The sequence below is a fragment of the Podarcis erhardii genome (genome assembly GCF_964252035.2).
Source record: "Podarcis erhardii genome assembly, chromosome: 8".
NCBI lineage: Eukaryota > Metazoa > Chordata > Lepidosauria > Squamata > Lacertidae > Podarcis > Podarcis erhardii.
The window spans coordinates 62,617,732-62,637,212 of NC_138499.1; the positions used below are offsets into that span (position 1 = coordinate 62,617,732).

The 19,481-nt window shown below is 40.7% G+C and overlaps 1 protein-coding gene across 16 annotated transcripts in view; it reads right to left on the minus strand.

Annotated features, from left to right (window-relative positions):
• ATXN1 (ataxin 1) overlaps nucleotides 1-19,481 on the minus strand; it is a 231,494-nt gene that overhangs the window by 190,074 nt on the left and 21,939 nt on the right. For all 16 annotated transcript variants that reach the window (XR_014159337.1, XM_081873398.1, XM_081873396.1 and 13 more), the window contains one exon: nucleotides 16,319-16,434. The gene's annotated coding sequence lies outside the window, so the exon portion shown is untranslated. The remainder of the gene's footprint in view (nucleotides 1-16,318; nucleotides 16,435-19,481) is intronic.

Here is a 19,481-nt window from a genome sequence, read left to right on the forward strand (position 1 = left end):
CTGGCAGTGGCACAATGGCAGCGGTCAGATCTGCCACCAGTGGCAAATGGTTTAATTGTGCCTTATTGATGGGCTGCCCCGGCTCATGTGGCGGGACTTCACCGCCTTGTCTTCAATCAGTGCACCTGCAAAATCTGCTCCAAAGAATCCTCCAGTGTCCTGGGGCGGACTATGAGGGCCTGCAGAGGGCTGCTGGGGGAAGAACAGGTTGCCCCCGCTGCAAAAGCAGACAGCCTCCTTGGATACAAGCAAGACCTATGACAGGAGCCTAAACACCTGGAGAAATGGAAGGCATGGCTTTAAGTCAGTGGCTTGCCTATTGTAAATAACCACAGCTGTCCCTAACCAAGCTACTGAGAGTCAAACAGGAAAAAGCATTTGTGTGTATTCAAATCCCAATGGTCAGAGGCAATTTGTAACAGATTGAAAAAAGGGTGGACTTTCCCCCCTCATAATGTTCTTCTAGATGTGTGTTTGCAAAGTAAACACGCAACTGGGACACTCTAGATGGGAAAAAGCAGTTTGGGAGACCTAAAATTGAGGAGGCAGCTGAAAGGGAAATGTTTAAGCACATCCCGTACACCCCACTGTTTCCCTAAGGGGTTAGGCTGACCTGATGCTGCTTTGCAGTAAGGAAGCACATCTGCATGCAACATAGACCATAAGTAGCAAAGCACCCCTGCCTGTGGCTCCTTCTATTGCTTTCTACTTCATTTTCTAGGTTGGAAAGAAAAGAAAAGCACTATAACAGACCTGTTCTTTGCTAGTCCTCTGACTGCTACCACTTAGGAATTCCTTCCAATTTATTTACTATGGGGAACAGTGTCCAAATCAGGTCACCACACTTCAAGGCGAATAAAAAAATAATTGGGGGATGGGGAGAGAGGACAGTCCTGGAAGGCAACAAAAATGGTAAGAAAACAGCAGACAGAACTTGGGTGCACTTGCAGGCATACACACAGTGAACAAAGGGGTGGGAAGCAGAACAAGACAAACATGAGACATATCTGGGATGGAATAAGGCCACAGTGTGATGAACTGATTAAAGAGAAACAAGTTTGGCATAACCACAGGACATGGATCCAATGATCAAGCAGCCCAAGTGCTGGTCAATACACTGTCATACCAAAAGGGGAATGTCTAATGTTTAGGGTCCACTATGGAATGAACTGATGTGGGTGGCGCTGTGGGTTAAACCACAGAGCGTAGGACTTGCTGATCAGAAGGCTGGCGGTTCGGATCCCCACGACGGGGTGAGCTCCCATTGCTCGGTCCCTGCTCCTGCCAACCTAGCAGTTCGAAAGCACAGCAAAGTGCAAGTAGATAAACAGTTACTGCTCCGGCAGGAAGGTAAATGGCGTTTCCGTGTGCTGCTCTGGTTCGCCAGAAGCGGCTTTGTCATGCTGGCCACATGACTCGGCCAATAAAGGGAGATGAGTGCCACAACCCCAGAGTCGGTCATGACTGGACCTAAAGGTCAGGGGTCCCTTTACCTTTACCTATGGCATGAAATATTTTCAGGGGAACCCTTAGAGACAACATGGTAGGGGGCACTATGGCCCATCAGCCCCCAAGCTGGCCTTCTGGTCAGAGAGCACGGTCCTCCATGTTTCCATAAAGAGAACTCCCCTTGAGATGGGGCCGGTTGTCTTTCCGTTCCATCCCTTCTACGGATCCAGCCCAGTGCCCCTTCTGCCCTTACAAAGCTGTGACATAGGATAAATGCAGCATTACAATTTTGCTATGAGGTAGGCAAAAACAAGCAAGTCATGGACTATGGCCATCAGTTAGTTTTAAAAAAAATCCTGCCTGGTCCTGTGGGTGAGGGTAAGCAGGTCTGGGCCCCTAGGAGCAGACCTGAGCAGAAGTCCTCACTCAGATCTCCTTTCCAGGCTCCACTCATGTAAGTCGGAGTGTGCGGGGTAAAGTCTGCTGTTTGTCCCCCAAAGCCATGTGCAGCTGCAAATTGTGGCTCTGCTTTCCTTTGGACGTCACCGAAGCTAGGAAGCGGGGAAGGGGGGTCTTGTTGTCTGGTCAGACCAGGACCTCCATGCACCTGCCCTGGCTTGCAACTCATAGAGGTCACATTGATGCTGCCAACACAGAGGCTTGACTTAACCCCCAGAGGTGCACTCCATTGGAGAGAGAGAGAGAGAGAGAGATGGATGGATGCCAACAACAAGGATATGAACTATAGTCTTTTGACAAGGGTACAGGCTTTGGGGAGTATTCTCGCTTCTGTCAGGGAGTTAATGTCCCTTCCAGCTCTCAATTATGTAACAAACATCTTCCAAACATTTTCATAATACCTGGGACAAAACTACTGAAAAAGACCATTTGTCAAGGAAACAGGTCACCAGAATAAAATACAAAAGTGAGAAAAGGCTTGTGCTATTTAAATATCATAAACACTTTGCTAACCACTCGCAGATGGAAATACAGACGCTTTTGCCAGATGCCCATCTTCAAAACTTTGCTCAATTTTTCATTATTTTGAAGATGCAATAAAGCCTGTTTGCTGATTAAAAGGACACTGGCTTTAAGAGAGACTCTAGTGATATGGTAACTAATAATGTTTTTTAAAAACCTTAAGTATTTTCCAGCATTACACCCATTGGCTAGGCCAAGGTCTTATTTCTTCCTCCCCAGAGAAAACGTATAATACAGGCAATAAGTGAAACCAAAACAAAGTCTATCAAATGCAGAATGCAAACAAACTGGGAAAGGATCTTTTCCTCCAGTAATTTCTATTTTGTAGTAATTGTGTGCAGTAATTGCGGCAACCAATTTTGAGAATGACTTTTTAAATGTATGAGAAATCCTTGCTATTTTGACACGTGCAATTTACAAGTGCAAAACTCTTTACATCATTTCTTCCCTTCTTACCCTCGCCATGACCCTGAGAACTAGAAAACTATTTTCCATTTTACTGAAGGGAAACTAAGGCCACACAAGAGTGACCTTACTGCAAGCTGCCAGTGGTTGAACTGAAGTTGCTCAGCTTTAGCACAAAGACGCCAGCTTCTGCATCACGTTATCCTGGGCTTTTAAATGCAGAATTTGCAAACAAGTCTTACTGAAATCAATTAATTATTTCCCTGAAAAAGCATTTTTGTTAACTCCTCTGTTTTTGTGCATTTTGGTTTAAATGGAAAAGTGAACGCTAAACAGGCAAGAAGATCCAATCCAGCATTGTCCTATACCATGAACCATTAGGACACTATATAGCATTTCAGACCAGGCAAAAATGCCACCAACCAGAAACAGCAACAAGCCTGAGTTTAGAAATCACAAGGCTGATTCTTGCTGCATCCAGATCTTTCTGCTGTCTGCTGAGTTCCCTGAACTGTCAAGCCTCACTGTATTCTGCCATGTTCCTCCACTGTGCAACATGTGAGTTATGGACTCCCCCATCCCCTGCATATATTCTCAGCTATTTAGCCACTGGGATGTAATTCAGCAAGTGCTCAGATACTTCATGTTCTTGGTGCTAACTGTAGCCCAACTACACATGTTAAAATAGCAACCAATTTTTCTCATTTTGCATTAATATTCCACTTTTCCTCCAAGAAGTTCAAGGTGATGTACATGCTTGGCTCCCACTTCTGATGTTAAGCCTAACAACCACCCAGTGAGGTTAAGCTAAGAGGCAGTGATTGCCGTAAGGCCTGGCAATGACTACACTAAGGTCCAATGCCCTCCTGTTCTTGTGTCAGCAGCGATGGGGAAAACCTCTGGTCCATGGGCCTAATTATGCCCATCAGGCCATTTTGGCAAAGCCAGACTCATCTGCCCTACACCTGATGCCATAAATTATGTCAGATGTGGGGCAGGGAAAAGTGGCAGCTCGGCCAAGAGAAGAGATTTCACATCAGAGAAACCACCACCTACCAGAATAACCCCTCTGAGTTTGGCAGTCACATGATCCAGGAGAACCAATCCTACGCCTCTGCCTGTCACATAGCTCTAATGCCTATACACCCTCAGTCTGGAAAACATCAGAAAGAAGCAACTAGGATACCTGTAGCTGCTTCCAGATTTTTCTGCTGCCTGGTTCCACTCCTCCCCCCCCCACAAGCAGCTGGTTGTCAGGGTGTGAAGAGAGCCCAGAACAGCCAACATACCAACAATCAGCTGGGAATGGCAACATTGGAGAGTTTTCAAGGTTCTCTAGTGCAGCCAAGGGGGCTGGAGAAAGAAATTTGTATTCAACTGGAGGGAGTATGTGCCTGAGGAGGTGCACCCTCTCCAGCATTTTGGTGAGGTTCCTGGGTGTATTAGCGCTAGTTTCCTTGGTGTTAGGTACCACCTGTAGGTGAGTTTCAGTGTGAGTTCTTTTCTTTTTGTTGATATGGATTTAAAGGGGGGTTTAGACCACATTATGGTCCATTGAGTGGGGTTAATCTCATAGCCTATGTCATTCTCCCATTGTTTTTTGATTGTGTCTAGGGGATTTGCGGGATTTTGGAGTAGTATTTTGTATATTGCGGATACCGTCCCTTTACCGTTTCCCTTTGTTGTTAGGAGGAGGTTTTCGAAGGTTGTCAGGGGCCTAGTTGCTGCTGATTTTACTGTTGGGTTGTTTAAGAAGGCATGTAGTTGGTGTTGTGTTAACCAGGTCATTTGGGTGTCTTCTAGTTTGTCTTGTATTTCTTGTGTTGACAAGGGTTTGTTATTTTTATAAAAGTCTATTAGGCGATATAAGCCTTTGGTTCGCCAGGTTTTTGCATGTGGTGGGAGTGTCCCAAAATTCAACTATTCTGGACAACAGCCATACAAGAAATATGTAAAATAACTAAGCAAGTAATAGACATCACCCCAGAATTGGCCCTACTAAACATCTTCCAAGACAACAATGCCCATTTACACCACAAAGAACTTATAACCCACCTGCTCTCAGCAACCAGAAACATCATAACCAGACACTGGAGAGACCTGTCAGGAGTAAGCATGGACCAATGGTACCAAATAGTATGGGAAACAGCCCTACTAGAAAAATTAACTAATAAACTGAAACTGACACGGGGACAAACAGAAGAAGACGCCTTCACCCCAGTATGGCTCCCCTTTATCACATACACAGCCCAACAGGACAACGACAATAATCCACCAACAGCATACAAATCAATATGGCTAACCTGATCCAAAACACCCACCCACCTCACTCACACACGAAAACAAAGATCACCACAGCCAATCACAAGCAAACAATCACACCCTAAGCCAACCCCAACCTCTCTCACCACCAAAGGAACACAAGTGAACAACACAAGCAACGCTGACACCAAACTCTACATACATTAAACATAATAGAAACACCGCCACCCGACCCCACCCCCATCCATCCTCCCTCTCCCCACCCCCCCTTTCTTTTTTCTTTCTGTTTTCTTCTCCCCCTAATGCCTCAACAAATGAAACGGATTTGTAAAAACGTTACATGGAAGAAGAAGAAGAAAAAAAAAAAACGAGGCACTACACTTCTGTAAAACAAGAAAATCCTTAATAAAAAATATTTAAAAAAAAAACTGGAGGGAGTATGTTAAATGCAACCTGCTTAGTCTGAGAAGAAAATGCTCTGGTTTTAGGAACATTTCCCCCCTTCAAAAGGACTAACTGTCAATCAGCTGGTCAGTAGTCCGAGGGAACCTCTTTGAAGACGCATTCCTAGAACCAATCAGATGATTAGCTCTGGTAGCAGGTCTTCAAAGTGGGCTGCTTTAAGCACTCATGAATAACTTTGCACTTTGAATAACAAGTGTGAATCATCTCATGTTCCATCACCTGGCATCATAATACTAAGTCCACCTGTCAAAGTTGGCCCATGAGGGTATGTGGGGGAGATAAGGACCTGGGCCATAGGCTGGATCCAGTTCTCCACCCCTGTTACACAGGGAGTACCACAAACTACTGCTGCCTCTGCCTCTTTCAACATCCATGCTATAGCTGTACCATTCATGGTCCATGTTTTTTCATAGGAAAGCCTATTGTTGCTGCTTCTGGAATAAGAGTCACTGCTCAGAACACTTGGCCACCATGAGTTGCTTCCCACCCACCAGCTAAGTTTTAACCAATTAGGTTTCGAACTTCCAAACTGCTAGTGAATTAAACGCATGACTCGCTGATGTGGTAGTGAGACAGAATGCATGTTGCTGTTGTTGCTGCTGATGTTGTTTTAAAAAACACTCATACTGTAAAAGACATGTTGTACTTAGCAACCACAGAAGTGGAACAAAAAAGAAAACTGGAACAGAAAGAAAAGAAAAGAAAAAGTCTGGAAGGATGTGCAACATTTTAAAAATCCCAGCAAGTTTCAAAGGAATGTGTACGTGCAAATATAAAAAGCTTTTCCCATGAGTAAAGTGGGAGTGGCAAGGTTCCTGGAATGAAAGACGAATCGTATGAAATGCAGACTTGGAACTCCTTTATTGCTAATAAGGAAAGCAGGCAGTTACAGTTCTGCAGAAATGCTGACAGCTTTGCAAACCCTTCAGTTAGCCCAGGGCCACAGACGAGGTCACGTATATGTGCGCGCACTTGCACCACACTACAAAAGTAATGACCCTGAAAAAAGCAGAATTTGTTCATCATGTCTGTATACAGTGTCCATATCAGCAAGGGAAAGTAAGTAATTAGCAATTAGATATCTAGTGTGGAAAAGGGGAGGACAGGATAATAAGATACGACCTTATGTTTCACCCAATCCCTTCTTCGAATAGTTTTGCCAAGTTAAACAGAAATATCCTCCATATTAGTGGCCCAGAGAGAAGAAAAGATACTCATCATTATCAGAGAATAAATTATTTTCAAGTCACCAAGCATAACAGCGGTTAATTTGTTTTGCCTACAAACCAGCACAGCCCTGACTCCCAGCAGAGATCTTGGCTCAAGTGAAGGTTTGCCATTCCAACAACCCCACCTCACTTTACAAGCATGGTTCCTTATAACTCACCAGTGTGAACCTGCAGTAATTCATCTAGCTTCTGCATTTAACTTCTGCCTATGAGCGTATATTTTTTTTTAAAAAAAAGATATACAAAACACATTAAGAAAAATAAGAAGCATAAGGCTCTGGTAGGTACAACATATGCAATGCAAAACTACTTGTTAGAATACTCGTGCAAGCAAAAGCTATTTTAAAAAGCTCTAAGCACTTTCCAGTATGCCTGGCTGTTATAAATGTTGGTGAAGTGTCACTTGGTTTGCATCTCTCCCATTCCTTTTCTCCTAAATAACATTCCACACAAGCTGTATTTTTGACAAGGGAGTATATTGTCTGGCTCTGTTTAATGTAAGAAAAATGCTTTTTCTATGTCTATTTCTGTTATTAAAAACATATTCGTGACTTCAACTTAATAGCTATCTGGAGGGAAATGTAATACAAGCCAATCATTTTAATTTACTTATCCTGCACTTTTCTGAAACACACCAAAGATGCACAGTATAGCTTACCCCACAAGAGAGTTGGAGACACACAAAAGAAAGTTGCTTGCCCTGTTCTAGAAACTCCAGAGCTCTGTATGTTCGGAAAGACTAAAGGCTCACTACTTACTTTGATACTGGGGAATATTTTAGTTATCAAAAGCACAAAATTTATTGTGCACAGCCATTATGTTTCTGTAAACTACATCTGGTTAACATTTTTGCACAAGCTCTTGAATCACAAAGGCCTCATATCCACGATCCATCCATCTTGTTTCATTTTTTAACTCCTGCCAGGAGTGCATGCACAACTAAGCAGCACAGCCACAAGCTACCCAAATAGCACTTGTGCCAATAAAAAAGCCCCCACAAGAAATAATGTTTTAATTGATGGTACTTCTCCCTTACCCACCATAAATGCTTCCGTGAGCATGGTTACACCAAGTTGTTTCATGCATCCAGGTTGGTGGTTGCTTAAAAACAGACCGTTTATGCGGAATTTGTGTTAACTGGGTTTCAGTTTAGATCACTAGGTTAGTCTTAAGAATTGAGAAAAAATATGAGTTTCCATCTGTGCTGTTCACTTCTGATCTGTCAAATGATGCAATGCAGTATAAGCCAACTCACAGAATATGCTTCTTGTCTGTATTGAGTAGTCAAACTATTTCTGATCAAGAAAAATGTAAAAACCCATCTTTCTTTCTTTAGCCAATCACCACATCCGTACTTTTTTTCACAGGAAAGCACTGCAAAAACATACCAGATTATTATTTTTTAACTGTCTTGGCAAATAGTCATAAAAATGCTGAACTCATGCTCTCTGCTCTGCTTGCATGCAATAAGAGACCCTGAAAACCATGATTCACTCCTCAAGCAGAAATGAATCTGACTGGCCATAACTGTCAAGAATGAGGAGAGAAATGTAAGGACCAAAGGATAAAGCACTGCTGAAAACTACAAAATGCTGGAGTAAGTAATATTTTATAATGATCTAACACAAAACATCCCAGTTTTCCAACTATTCAAGGGCAGAGAAACAAAAGAGATGGGAATGTGCACACAGATGGGTGCAGCGCTACAATTATTGCACCATTTTTATTTCTAAAATGTACAAGCAGTGCGACTGCTTTTAGCAGAATCAACTCTGAAGATCAATGGGGTGACAGATGTCACAGCCAGATCGCCCTCACATCCTTACGTACTGAATTTTACATGGCACCTATTTAACACACAGGCAAAACGGAAAACAAAATCCATAGTGCCAGCTTTCATTTAAGAGACGGGGCACTCATTAATAGCATTATTCACTGTTATCAACTGTTTACTTGCCTTCCACCAGTTTCAGTATTCTCATGGCATGACTAAACAGCATAAAAACACATAGCATGATATCCCCAGTTCCATTCAGAAGCTCAGATTAAAGGCAGTCTGCTCAACAATCCCGTCACTATTAAGTAACTCATCAGAAAATAAAGAGGGAATTATCAAATGGGAATTGAGAAGTAATTATTTCTCTGAAGCAGAGGACACTCCATTTCTAAGAGGAGGGGCTTCTCCTTAGCCACATGTGAGAACTAGAGCCTCCTAATCAGAAAATAAAATACTGTATATGGTTAGATGTGCACCATTTTTAACTACAAGAGGCATGTTGAGAATAAGCTTTAGATTCAGTTGTATGAAATAATCCAACACAGTGTGTTACCATGCAGAATTTCCCCTAGGTCCACTCTACCCACAACAGAAACCACTACATCTAAATTCTTAATATTTCTAGCTCTGTTTCTATCATGGATACCTTCCTAAAATTTGAATCCAGGGGGGCATTAATATGACCTCCACAGCACACATTTATGGGCATGGCAGAATATCATTCACATAATCAGGTCACTGGATCATTCATACAGACCTTATGAAGAATCTGAAGTTATCAAGGGCCTATCCACTTTATGAGTGGCTGGTAAACTCCAGTCACTCCTGGATTAAGCATATTATCTGAAATCATTTCAAATCACAGGCCCAGGCTTGGGATAGAACTGCCTTGGGTTGCTCAATGAGATGATCTTTAACTTGAGAGAGACAGGAAAAGTGTGACTGTGTTGGTTCTTTTGGACTGCTCAGTGGCTTTCAGTAACATCAGGGGTTGAAGGCACATGCTGCCGGCCTCCCCATTGTTCTTTGCAGAGTGGCGCCTATGTTTGTATCATTTATTATTCTTAGGATCCTTGTCTATAAAACCCAATAAAAAGTTATTTAAAAACAAAAATGAACAAACTGAGAATCAATCCAGACAAGACTGTGGTACTGCTGGTGGGTGGTTCTAAGAGAACAGCATTCAACCGGTTCTGGAAGGAGTTACACTTCTCCTAAATATTCCAGTTTACAGATTGGCAGGGGAGGAGGGCTTTTGGATCCAGCATTGTCATTAGAAACTCAAGGAGGATCTGGGGCCAAAAGCACCTTTTATTAACTTCAGCTAATATGCCAGCTCCATATTTATTTACTTTTTTGCTTTCATTTTTTTTTGCTGATTTTAATTGTGATATATTGTAATTTTTTTAGCATTGTTTTGTTTGCTTGTAAGCTGTCTATGCAGATGACACAACCTTGATGGCAGAAAGTGAGGAGGAATTAAAGAACCTTTTAATGAGGGTGAAAGAGGAGAGCGCAAAATATGGTCTGAAGCTCAACATCAAAAAAACGAAGATCATGGCCACTGGTCCCATCACCTCCTGGCAAATAGAAGGGGAAGAAATGGAGGTAGTGAGAGATTTTACTTTCTTGGGCTCAATGATCACTACAGATGGTGACAGCAGCCACGAAATTAAAAGACGCCTGCTTCTTGGGAGAAGGGCAATGACAGGCCTAGACAGCATCTTGAGAAGTAGAGACATCACCTTGCCAACAAAGGTTCGTATAGTTAAAGCTATGGTTTTCCCAGTAGTGATGTATGGAAGTGAGAGCTGGACCATAAAGAAGGCTGATCGCCGAAGAATTGATGCTTTTGAATTATGGTGCTGGAGGAGACTCTTGAGAGTCCCATGGACTGCAAGAAGATCAAACCTCTCCATACTGAAGGAAATCAACCCTGAGTGCTCACTGGAAGGACAGATTGTGAAGCTGAGGCTCCAGTACTTTGGCCACCTCATGAGAAGAGAAGACTCCCTGGAGAAGACCCTGATGTTGGGAAAGATGGAGGGCACAAGGAGAAGAGGACGGCAGAGGACGAGATGGTTGGATAGTGTTTTCGAGGTTACCAGCATGAGTTTGACCAAACTGCGGGAGGCAGTGGAGGACAGAGGTGCCTGGCGTTCTCTGGTCCATGGGGTCACGAAGAGTCGGACATGACTAAACGACTAAACAACAACAACAAGCTGTCTAGGTGATATTTCTTGCTGGGCAGCTATATTAATTTGCTGAAATACTAAATATAACATTTAATTACTGTAACAACAACAACAACAACAACAACAACAGGGGTTAGGGGTTTATCTCTATGCCATAACTAAGCCTAGACCCTATAGGTAAGAACCCAGATCTTGGCTACTAGATTTCCAGAAGTGGGTAATTGAAATATAGGGGTACAAGAAGGCAAGAGTGAAGATGTAATTAATTGCAGCCAGGACTGTGATACTCAACAAAGATCTGCACATGCAAATATGTCACTGTGGTCAGCAATGTGTGGCAGCTATGCAGGAGGACAGTTTGATGGTAGTGATTATAGGAAAAGGAGGTGAAAATATAACTTACAGTATCATAATGCTCTTATACAAATCTTTGATGCAGCCAAAACTGGAATACTGTTTGGTTCTGATCATACCATTTCATAAACCTTATTGAAGAGTTGAAAGAAGAGCAGAAAATGGCAAGCAAAATGATTAGGGGGCTGGAATAAAGAAATGCTGTGATGTTTAGGACTTTTAGTTCAGGAAGAAGTTGAGTGCGGGTGGGAGGGGAAAGATTGGTTAAAGGTTTATAAAACTATGCAGGATGCAGAAAAAGTGGGTGGAAATAAATTATTCTTCTAATATAATAGTAAAATTTGGTGTCATCTAATGAAACCAATTGGAAGTGGATTCAGGACAGACTAAAGAAAGTAATTTACATAACACATTACAGAATTCAAAGCCTAAATATGTGGTGATGGGGATTAGACAAATTAATGCAGGATTGCTCTGTCTATGGCTACTAGTCATTATGGCTTTATGGAATATGCATTTTTAGGGGACACATGCCAGTGAAAACTAGTTGCTAGGAGGCAACAATGATGGAGGGCTATTGCATTCCTGATTCCTAGTTGTAGGCTTCCAAAAGGCATCTGGTTGGCTATGGTAGGAAACAGAAAAGTGGACCTTTTGATCTGATATAACAGGTTTCTTCTTATGTTGTTAAATTACAATGCTGTAACAGACGTAAAACTAAAACAAATATTAAACAAGTGCCTGGGATAAAATGGCCTTCACCTCTAAAACAAAGACTCAAAATACCCAGAGAACAGTCGGTCAGTTATTTTATCTAAGTGGGCTAATTTTACTTTTCAAAATCACAAAGTGTAGGGAAACATATAAACCAAATCTAGCCTCTAAAGGCTTTGAATTCATAAAATAAATATAAGGTTCTCAAATATGTCCCAATTGTTAAACCATTCATGATCAGGTCATAAAGTACAAAATTTCAACAAACAAGAGCCATCACTGTCAGTCAGTTCTTCACTCCCAACTACAGTGGTACCTCAGGTTACATACACTTCAGGTTACATACACTTCAGGTTACATACACTTCAGGTTACAGACTCTGCTCACCCAGAAATAGTACCTCGGGTTAAGAACTTTGCTTCAGGATGAGAACAGAAATCGTGCTACGGCAGCAGCAGGAGGCCCCATTAGCTAAAGTGGTCTTCAGGTTAAGAACAGTTTCAGGTTAAGAACGGACCTCCAGAACGAATTAAGTACTTAACCCGAGGTACCAGTGTACTACATTTATTCTTATAATTCAGCAGAAAGTTCATTAAAAAACACACACCTCTAATTACAATCTATTTACACAGAAGTCAAATTTGAATTTGATTCTTCTGATACTTTCAGGTCTATTTTTTAAAAAAATCAAAATTGTTTTCCTCCTTCCCCCTTCAGGTTCCTATATTGTACATTGAAAGTAAAAGACATTAACAAAACATTGCTGCTAAGGACAACAAATGCTGCTCTCCAACAGACAGCAGGGGGCACTGATATCTTCCCCACAATTGCAAAAATAAAAATAAAAAACCACTATTTTAAATATATATTCTCTAACTCACCATACATACATTTAACAACTCCATGAAAACAAGCTGCATTGGTAAATATTTACAAAAAGAAAGCAATAGCTACAAAACCAAGTCAACTAAATTATACAATATAATTTGTTAGGCATTACACGTTGCCAAAATGCCCAGTATCTCACACAGAATCTTCTTTGAAAAACAAGTGTAAAGCAAAGCACTAAGCCATTTGCCTAAATTATCATCATCAACTACATTCTTTCCTCCAAGCTCAAAGGATCATCCAAGATTCTTTCCTCTCCTGTTTATCCTCACAGCCACCCAGTGGCATAGGTTAGGATGCGAAAGTGACTAGCCCACGGTCAAGTAGGGATGTGAACCTAGGTCTCATCGCTCCTAATGACTATATTATAGTGGTTCTAAATGAGAAGTCATGCGTACTCTTGGAACTATAACATCGGCTGTGATTTTTCCAGTCCAGGTTTCACAAATCTTACACAACAACATTGGGAAAAAGATGTACCTATACCTTTATACAGCAGCCCAGGGAGCAGGCTTATAATAGTCAGTTACTGATCTACTTGACTGAAAATAAATAAAAGCACAAGTTCCTTCACTGTAGATCAAGTGTTCTACAATAGTCAGTAGAGCAGGAGGTGGCTACAATTGTTTGTCCCAAATGACCCCATTGTCCCACGCCCAACGCTCTGAGAGTCAAATACCAATGCTGAGTTTAGCGAAACACCCTGCACTCTGACAAGCTTGCACACACACAAGACAGACAGATCATGGCCAGGGTGGGGGTGTTGAGCATCCCCATCACAACATTAGGCTCCGCCTTCCCTGGCACTGTCTAGATTTTTTTTTTTTATTGCCAGCAAATTAAAATCAGTGGGGGACCAGAAAAAGTTGCTCTGGAGACTACATCAATCCCTCAAACTGGGAGTGAGGTACATCTGTAGTGGATCTTGTGAACTCAGATGTTAGTTCATAAACGCACAACGGAGTAAATAATGACTATAGAATTTGAGCTTAAGAAAATCAACTCCGAAAAGTACTTAATATAGCCATACAGGCCCTTCATGCATGCAAAGAATTCAAGATGTTCAGTACTCACCGCACCACTCAGCTAATGAAGGGAGCAGGCAGGGGTGAGGGTGAGAGAGAAGAGGTTTCTGGATCAATTGCCCTTAAACAGTTGAGCTTCAGTGCTGAAGCTGTCAGTGCCTACTGTCTGTTCAGCATAAACATACACAGTCCCATTTCAGCAAAGTTTCCTCTCAGGGTGCTCTCCAACTACAGTACATTCTATGCAGAGTAAACCCAATGAAATTAATATTTACATGATTTATTTCATTGGGTCTACATTACAGTGGTACCTCAGGTTAAGTACTTAATTCGTTCTGGAGGTCCGTTCTTAACCTGAAACTATTCTTAACCTGAAGCACCACTTTAGCTAATGGGGCCTCCTGCTGTCACTGCCCCGCCACTGCACGATTTCTGTTCTCATCCTGAAGCAAACTTCTTAACCCGAGGTAATATTTCTGGGTTAGCGGAGTCTGTAACCTGAAATGTATGTAACCTGAGGCGTATGTAACCTGAGGTACCACTGTATTAATTTACATGCCTATTAATGTCAATGGATCTACTCTGAGTAGAACTAAATTGGGCAATCTTCATTATTCCATTAAAAAATAATAATAATCATGCTCTGTGCACTTTTCATCTGACTAGATCAGAGCTTTGCAAAGTTTGCAAGAATTTTTATAGACTACCCAGAATGGTACATGGCAGTACTATATTCTTGTCAGGCTTATGTAAAAGAATTAACAAACAAACATGAATGTGCCTAGATAAGCAATTCCAAGTCCACCCACCTTCTCCTTAGAAAAGCCACCATTACCACTGATGGGTTTGCCCACAATATTCAACTATCCCTGCAAAATGTTCTCTTAATGTTTACAATATTGGTTTAAGATGCAGGAAATGGAAATACTAAATGTTGTAATACATTTCAAACAATGAACTGCAGGCTTTCACAAGTCACTTCGGCTTGATTAATATTAGGAAGAAAAAAGGTTTCTATTAAATATGAGGCTTCTCTACACCAGACATCATAACAAACAAAAACACTGCTACGACAATTAATCACAAATATGTAGTGCTCCAAGCTGCAGCAAGCAGTGTAGTAGTGCAAACTGCAAAATCCCAGCTGGCACTGTCAACTGATTGGGGAGTTGGGAGGGGATGTGCGAAAATTCACACTGAGTTTTTATGGAAGCCTATGGGAACCTGAACCAATAGCGCCGCCCTCCTGCGCTGTGTATCCACACAAGAGCAGCATTGCCCTACCTGCAGTGTGCAACACAGGGGTATTCCAGTCACCCCCCAGGAGCACAGCAGTGATAGCAACTGGCAAGCACAGTTTATGTCAAAAACACACTGCTGCTGGCTCCGAATAAACATTAACACTACTACAGCACAGCTTATCCCACCTGATGTTCTGTTATTCATTGTGCAATTTTCCTTCCTAAAACAACCAAGTGTATTAATGTGAAAGTATCAAAGTGTTTTGTCTGGCATTAATCATTCAGAAAGAGTAATGCTCCTAAGTGGCATGATTTAAATACACCTCCTCCATTCCAGCTACATACCGTGGACTGTAAAGTGCATGTCTTTACATGCAGCTGGTTGTTGAAATGACTCTCCTTTAAAGAGCAACACCCCAGCTCACAGCCACAATAAAATGCAAATTATGCACTGTGTAATTCAGCAAGACATTCTGCATATTTTAAAAAGCTCTTCCAATGATAGCTTTATCAGATTTTCACAAGAAGACTACTATAGTCATGGGTTTATACAAGTTCTTCACACTTCACCACTTCGAATTGCTTCGCACCATTCTAATTTTTGAATTTTGCTTATGTTAGTTAAACCATATTAAAACAGTAATGGCTGTGGAAGAGAGCTACTTCAGTAAACAGTAACTGATATTGTGATATTATAAACCAAAAACATAAAATTAGATTCTTAAAGCAAAGTCATTAGAAGACAAAAATAGGAAGCTGGAATCATTCTGAGGGTGTGATATTCATACAACTTAAAAGCCAGTAAAATGCAAACAAGAGTTTTGTTATTTATGCTTCACCTGATACAGGTCAAAATGCTGCTGTTTTTTCATTCATATTCAGTATTTGTGGTTGATCAGGTTTCTAGTCTAATTTTAAGGTCACCGCTAGTACAGAGGATGATTTTAAACTCAACCTCCAGGAGATGAACTAACAAGCAATTTAAAACATGTAATTAAACCTTTAAGTTTATACATTTTAAAAGAAATTTCCTTCCCCCCTTCCCACCAGAACAAATGACACTACCACTTATAGCAGAAATCAACGGCAACAACAAAATCATAAAGGGTGAATTTTGCTTGGAAGAATCAGAAAGTGGGAGGAAATATTAAAGATTTCAGATTCTACAGTTTGTGTGCAACTCCCAGGACTGAGTAGTAAAAAATATTTTATATACAAAAATCATATGAATAGGAGGTATATAAAAAGTTAACTATGTCCACCTCAGTATAAGGTTATCTATAAGATATGTGTGGCACATTAACGTAAGATATTTAAGATTTTTAATTCTCACCTTATTTACATAGCACCTTTCAAAGTTGAAGATATATACTGTAGTGTCGGATCTCTTATCAAGGAGGCTGACGAAACTCAGAGCTTAGATTGTTGTTGTGGATGTTGATCCAAAAACTGAAGAGAAAGGGGGGGGGGGACAACTGTTAATTCACCCACTCATGAATAAAGTGCAAGGACACTTCTAGCAAAAATCTGAAGCCTGTTTTTGACTGTGCAAAATAACTTTTACCTGATGAAATGTGTTGCAGAAAATGTATGCCACAAGATTCTGCTATATTTGCTGCAAGAGGCTAACACTGCAACTTGCCCTCTGGAAATTGAACTGACAGGGTTTTTTGTTGCTTAAAAATGGGGCCTAGACGTTTGTTCAAAAAGGAATCCGAACATATTTTTGGAAAACAGCTTTCTGTCTCTTGGAAAGGATACTGGATTCAGTAAAACTTTTCAGACACCAACCTTAGAGAGCAAATACCTAAGTTTTCTAACAAAGAGTTGCAGAAATTTGCTTGAAAGCCAGATTCCACAAAACCTTACAATTTAAGACTCCTAAAGCCAAATGAAAATAAAAATGAATCATACGCAGAACTCTAGATTCATTTTTCATTTCCTAACTTTTACATCACTCCTGTTTTTAGAAGCATTACAGGCTCTCTCTTTTGCACATTTTATTTTATTTAGCCTGATTTTAATTACATTTTAACACAGCTCTCTCTTTCTAGCTATAAAGGCTTGATGATATGGTGCAGCACAAAACACAGAATGTCCTGCAAGTCAGAATGTAACCCAGTGGGAGAGCAGACAACAGTCAGATGCATTTCTACTAAAAAGAATGCAGTAAAGTACCAAAGAAGCTGTACATGAGCATTCACAAAGTTTTCGCAATGTTTCAAATGCAGCATGGTTATCTACTTTGGAGGAAGCTGAACCGTGGCATGTGAAAGCCCCTGTCCAATGAACTATTGCCAGAAAATAAGCATTTTGGATATACAAAATGCTCAGAGATGTCGACACATGGTGATGAATTGTATTGGCATGGCATAAGAACAGCCTATATTGTCAGATGCCACAAAATTGGCATGCAAACCTGTGGAGAGTGCAGAATTAGGCAGAGAGGGCACAGCAGATACAAATGCAGGGACAATTCACCTACACATTCTCTTTAAGGCATTTTGGCCATCACAGAGTCAGCTGCATTGACCTATTTCTACCTGCCTAGTAACTGTTAGCATCCAGGCATGGATCAAAAATGACAAGCAGCCTAAGAGGACTTGTACCAGCTGCATGATGCTACTGCAGTTACAGCACAATACCAGCTAAAGGACTAGGATGGGGCAGTGTCTCATCTTACAGAACAAGGAATGTAGGAGCCACCCCCTTAAAACAAAGAAAGTGTCAGAAAACAAGTCACAAACAAGTGGCAGATGATTTGTATTGTATACCATATATATTTTTAAGTTCTCTATACATATTAATATTATTTTTGAAATAAACCATACACCACCTTATCTCAAAATATAATTAACACACCCAACAGGAGAGTAATAAAATGTCATTATACATTAAAGGGTTTACTTCTCTGTTGGGATGCACAAGCTTTCAGATGAAACCCCATAGGGAGGGTTACAAGGGATCAAATCATGCAGACCAATCCAACAACACTTTCACAACTGTACAACCCCTTGTTTAGAATTAAGTATACAAGTTGTTTTGTCCATCTACATTCTAAAATATAGACCACTGCTGTTCATCAGAGGTGTGACAAAGGAGAAAAACCCATCAGATGGCTGGGACGCCACCACCAAGAATTCCCTGGCCTACACCAAGTTCTGGACAACTGGATTTTTATTGGTGATGGCGGATCTCAACTCACAGGCAGGAGAGTGTATGGCGAGGTCCTCTTTCATGCAATTATCAGAAAATTGCATGAAATAAATTATATTTCAGGAAAATTATATGAAATAAATGGCATTAATTATCAGAACAGGAAGCAGGTATGCTCCTTTTTCTACCCACTATTTTGCAAGACACACACCACTCATGTTTCCCTGGACAGCAAAAGGAAGAGCAAAACTTTTTCTTGTTGAAATTGTGGGTCTATCAACCCGTACACACCTCCATATCTTACACACAAGATGGGAAGACTGTGGCCTTTGGATTTCCATCAGCCGAAGCCAGCATGGCCAGTAGTCGGGAATGATTGGATTTATGTTCAGTAAGTTCTGGAAAGCCACAGGTTCCTCACCTCTGCCTTACACCCCTCATTTCTCTGCTTAATTTGGATGAATTTCATATGGAACCTTCTACAAAATGTTTGCCTGTGGAAGCCCCATTTAAATAAATTCTGGGCAAAAGAAATGTGCTTATAATTGCTGTTTCTTGGTGGAATTACATTGGAAAAGATCCAATGGATCATTAAATCACTATGACCGTTTTCTTTGTATAAAAAAAAAAAAGTGGAATTAATGCCACCAATGTCAATTTTAAAAGATACTCACATTAGATAGTATCTAAATTGATACTGGGGAGCATGAGTAAAAAATCTGTGAGTTTTACAAACTCCCATGAAAAAGTCTACATGTGTTAAAAATGTTTTAAACAGTTGCTTTTAAACCATTTTTTATAATTTTAATATTTCTTGCAACCTGCTTAGAGGTTTTATTACAATCAATCAGTAAAGTATACACATTTTGTTCTTTAATGAAATAACATTGTGGTTTCACATGTAAAAGTTTATTATCTTAAACAAAACAAAATATGAATTTAGAATGGCATTTTTCCATGTCATATTCCAGACATGTCAACGTAATGTTGATACTGTGTATTTTGACACATAGATAAAAGCAGCTCAAAAGCTGTAACTGGAAAGGGTTTGGCGTTGTTGTTGTTTACAATTTAAATATCACAGTAAATCTCCCTTTGGTGATAATAAAGTATTCCCAGCTCATCTCTGTCACAGTATGGTGGTGGAGTTTCTATACAATTCACATTTGTCCCCAATAAAAGGCCCAGCCTACAGCACAATCCTATACTGATCTACTTAGAAGACGGCCCTAGTCACTGATGATTGCTCCCAGGTAAGTGGGCACAGTATAGTTGTCTCCCTGTTATTTGAACTAAATGCACAAATTGCATTTAAACACTTAATCAACAGCTCATAAGGC